We start from the raw sequence: 5,000 nt of genomic DNA, 5'->3' as shown, positions 1-5,000 counted from the left end.
CTGTCTGTCCTCTGTCTGTCTGCCTACCTCTCTTCCTGTATGTTGTAAAAATGCTACTTTGTGTTTTGCCAAAACATTGTTGAATGCTTTGTGTTCCATGACGAGAAAAACAAAAAGGAAAAAAAAAAAGACACCGTTGTCCCACATATCACATGGTCTGTTGAGCTGATGACAAGTATCAAGGTGTCAAGTGTCTCAGCTGCATGCGTGTGTGTGTGTGTGTGTGTGTGTGTGTGTGTGTGTGTGTGTGTGTGTGTGTGTGTGTGTGTGCGTGCGCGCGTGTGTGTGTGTGTGTGTGTGTGTGTGTGTGTGTGTGAGTGCGTGCTTGTGTGTGTGCGTGTATGTGTGTGTGTATGCGTGTGTGTGAGAGTGTGTCTGTCTGTCTGTCTGTGTATGTATGTATGTATCTATGTATGAATGTGTGCGTGTGTGTGTGTGTGTGTGCGTGTGTGTGTGTGTGTGTGTGTGTGTGTGTGTGTGTGTGTGTGTGCGCGCGCGTGTGTGTGTGTGTGTGTTTGAGTGTGTGTATATATGTGTGTACGTGTGTGTGTGTGTGTGTGTGTGTGTGTGTGTGTGTGTGTGTTTTATCCTCAGTTTAACGTCTATTTACTATAAGTGTTTTTAGACGGAAAGGAGTAAGGAAGTGGATAAAGGAAAGGGAATGCATGTGAATATTAGTGTAAAAAAAGTATTCATGTTATGTATCAGAGGAAAAGTATATTATAAGAAAAAGGTCTAAAGAGATTGTGGTGTGTATTGAATGAGGTGTCATGGGAAGAAGAATATGTATATGCATATCAACAAGTATTAACCTACAACAATGTAAATATAAATAACAACATTAATTATAACACATCAAAGGAGGATACCAACTGGACAGGAGTTTAAAATGTCCGAAAACATTCTAAGCAGGAAGTTCACGTTTGTGTAGGGTGGGGGTGGGGGTAGGGGGCTGTAGTTTTACTGCTCAGTGTCAATGTTTTTGGTCCTGTGAGGTTTCTTAACTCACAATGGTAGTACTGTGCTGGTTGGTTTCTGGGCTGTTCTTCTGTGTGTGTGTGTGTGTGTGTGTGTGTGTGTGTGTGTGTGTGTGTGTGTGTGTGTGTGTGTGTGTGTGTGTGTGTGTGTGTGTGTGTGTGTGTGTGTGTGTGTGTGTGTGTGTGTGTGTGTATGTGTGTATGTGTGTATGTGTGTGTGTGTGTGTGTATGTGTGTGTGTGTGTGTGTGTGTGTGTGTATGTGTGTGTGTGTGTGTGTGTGTATATGTGTGTGTGTGTGTGTGTATGTGTGTGTGTGTGTGTGTGTGTATGTGTGTATGTGTGTGTGTGTGTGTGTATGTGTGTATGTGTGTGTGTGTGTGTGTGTGTATGTGTGTGTGTGTGTGTGTGTGTGTGCGCGCGCGCTCGCGCGTGTGTGTGTGTGTGTGTGTGTGTGTGTGTGTGTATGTGTTTACGTGTGTGTGTGTGAAAACATTCAGCTTTTTGACGCGTAAGTCTTCAAAACAAAAAAGTGCCAAAAAAAAAAGAAAAGCAAAAAAAAGCCTGTCTCTCTCTAAAGAAAACAACAGAAGAACAGCCCAGAAACCAACCAGCACAGTACTACCATTGTGAGTTAAGAAACCTCACAGGACCAAAAACATTGACACTGAGCAGTAAAACTACAGCACCACCACCCCCACACCCCACCCTACACAAACGTGAACTTCCTGCTGGGAGCTAATAAAAAAAATAAAAAAATAAAAAAATAAAGTGTAGGTACGAGTTTTCCGATAGTGTTTCAGAACCTCGATAAGTCGTCCTTGTAATTCTGGAAGTGGGGATTGTGTGACTTTGTGCGGTGCCTGAAGTCTACCTGCCGACTTTTTTTTTTTTTTTTTTTTTTTTTTTTTTTTTTTTTTGGTCTGTTTCTAATGAAAATATTATTGTCAGTGTCGTGTCTTTTGAAGCGAATAATCCGTCAAAGGCCGAGCGGTGGTCTGGTGGTAATGCGACCGAATGGGTAGCGAGTGTTCACGTGTTCGAGTTCGAGTCCAATACACGGACCCCCCCACCCCCCACCCACCCCCCGACCCCCCTCTGCCCCGTCTCCCCTTTCCACTTGACAGGCCTCAATAGTGGTCTGAATGCTAGTCGTTCGGACGAGACGATAAGTCGATCGAGGCCCCCCGTGTGCAGCATGTATTTAGCACATGTAAAAGAACCTGTGGCAGTAAAGCGGCAAGAGGGATTCTGTAGAAAAATACAACAACGAAAAACAAGAAACAAAACAACAACAACAAGAAAACCTAGCTTTTATTCAGTGGAAAATAAGTGCACGTGCGGTTGCAGACAGTGAAAACGTCTTCCGCCGCTATGTGACATCTCGCTCTGTCAGGGGAGAGCAGTCCGATTTTTACACAGAGATATCTTAGTGTTGTGACGAAGTCATACCATACCATACAATACCATGCAATACAATGCAATATCATGCAATGCAATGCAAATGCAAAACAATAAAATACATCACAAATACAATACAATACAATACAATACAATGCAACAGTCAGTTTCATGCGTTGTTGTCTTGCCACTGTTGGTATAAAAAAATCTATTCTATTTTGTTTCTTTGTCGAAAGTCGGTACTTTTGTGTGTTGAGAGTGGGTGAATGAGAGGGGGTGGAGAGAGAGAGAGAGAGAGAGAGATTCAAAAACTTTATTACTCAAGGATAAAGATTTTAGGCATTGCCTAGTCTTCCAATCTGTCCTTGTGACAACAAAAACAGTAACGATAAGACACAACAATAATAACAATAGTAAATACTACCACTACCACTACTACTACTACTACTACTACTAATTATAATACTAATCAACGGACCATCATCATCACAAAAAATATAATGAAGGGAACACTGTCACACACTCACACCCACCCAATCACACACATATGCACACACTCATCCCCAAACACACACACCCTTATGCATATACATATTTGCGCATATACCCACATGCATGCATATGTCTACGTGTACATACAGATATGTATGCATACATATACATAAACATAATTAGGTATCAAATCATATTGTAGTACATTACAAATCATATTGTAGTACAATAGCAAATATTGAACAAAAAGAAAGGAAAAAAAATCAAAAAGTAAAGGGATTATTAAGACTGTCAAATTAATCACCACACAGAATACAGGAAAGAGGCACGACTGAAATGAAAATATACAAACATAGCAGAGAAATATAGTTATATCACTGTACATATACAACAGTGATGAGAAACCTGACGCTGATGTGGCAGGCAATAACATCCAATCAATAGCTTGCATGTAATACATAAAAAACACAAAAGGTTGAAAATAAGATGAAACACGTTAGTGTATGTATAGGAACAGACAGCGCATACATTTCACAAAGGGCATGATGTGTTTAGGCCGGTTATATTTGGTTTGGGGGTCTATTGTTTGTGGAGCAGAAGTTTTCGTACCCTTGATTTGAAGGACGATAATGAATCGCCTGTCTTGACGAATGTAGGAAGAGAGTTCCAAATAGATGGTCCAAAAAATGCAAAGCTAGATTTGTACAAGTCAATGCGCACACGAGGCAGAATATAATTATCTGAATCGTAACGCTCTGTTGCCCTTTGAACAAATTCACTGAGGTACGGTGGTGACATGTGGTTGTGTACTTTGAACATGAGGACCATTCTATTGTATTCAAATTGCTTGTACAGTGGTAATATTTCCAGTTTTGTTAATTTCTCATCTGTTGATAGTGAGTGGTCGGGTAGAATAAGTTTAGCTGCTCGTCTATGTAATGAGTTAATTTTTTTGAGCTGGTTGTGACTGGCATTGCTCCAGATTGTAGATGCATAATTGAGAGAGAGAAAGAGAGAGAGAGAGACAGTGACAGAGAGGCAGAGAGATAGAATTAAAGACTGGGTGAAAGTGAGTGAGAAAAACAGAGACACAAATGGAGAGAGAGAGAGAGAGATGAGAAAGAGAGAGAGAGAGAGAGACAGAAGACAGACAGGGAGATGAAATAAAGATACACAGAGATAGACAGCAAGACAGAGCGAGAGACTCAGAAAGAAAAGAGAGACAGGCAGACAGACAGATAGACTCACTGACAGCCAAAGTAAGCACAGGAACAGCCACTCAAAGCACACTTGTAACAGACATAAAGAGATCGATACGGACAGACAGCCAGACAACCAGACAACCAAACAGACGGACGGACGGACACCACCACGCACACACTTCGCACACCACCACACACACGTTTCCCACCACACACACACACACACACACACACACACACACACACACACACACACACACACTTCGCACACCACCACACACACATTTCCCACCACACACACACACACACACACACACACACACACACACACACACACTTCGCACACCACCACACACACATTTCCCACCACACACACACTGACTGACTGAAACCATTTATTGTCAGATTAACTGTTTGTTGTACTGACAACCACACACACACACACACACACACACACACACACTTCGCACACCACCACACACACATGTCCCACCACACACACACACACACACACACACACACACACACACACACACACACACACACACACACACACTTCGCATACCACCACAAACACATTTCCCACCACACACACACACACACACACACACACATACACACACACACACACACACACACACACACACACACACACACACACACTAAAATTCGTACATTCATCCACATAAAGAAAAACGACAACAACAATAACAACAACAACAGCAACAACAACAACAACACACACACACATGCACACACACACACACACGCACACACTTCCCACCACACACACTCACACACACACACACACACACACACACACACACACACAAACACACACACTAAAATTCGTACATTCATCCACATAAAGAAAAACGACAACAACAACAACAACACACACTCACACACACACACACACACACACACAC

General features: G+C 42.1%; 1 protein-coding gene across 3 annotated transcripts in view; it reads right to left on the bottom strand.

Moving 5' to 3' along the window:
- Positions 1–5,000, bottom strand: part of LOC143274838 (uncharacterized) — an 82,272-nt gene that overhangs the window by 26,722 nt on the left and 50,550 nt on the right. The gene's annotated exons all lie outside the window — the stretch shown is intronic.

The sequence above is a fragment of the Babylonia areolata genome, chromosome 29, assembly GCF_041734735.1.
Source record: "Babylonia areolata isolate BAREFJ2019XMU chromosome 29, ASM4173473v1, whole genome shotgun sequence".
Classification (NCBI taxonomy): Eukaryota; Metazoa; Mollusca; class Gastropoda; order Neogastropoda; family Buccinidae; genus Babylonia; species Babylonia areolata.
Note: the sequence above shows the minus strand (reverse complement) of the source record. Positions and strands in the feature narration are given on the sequence as shown.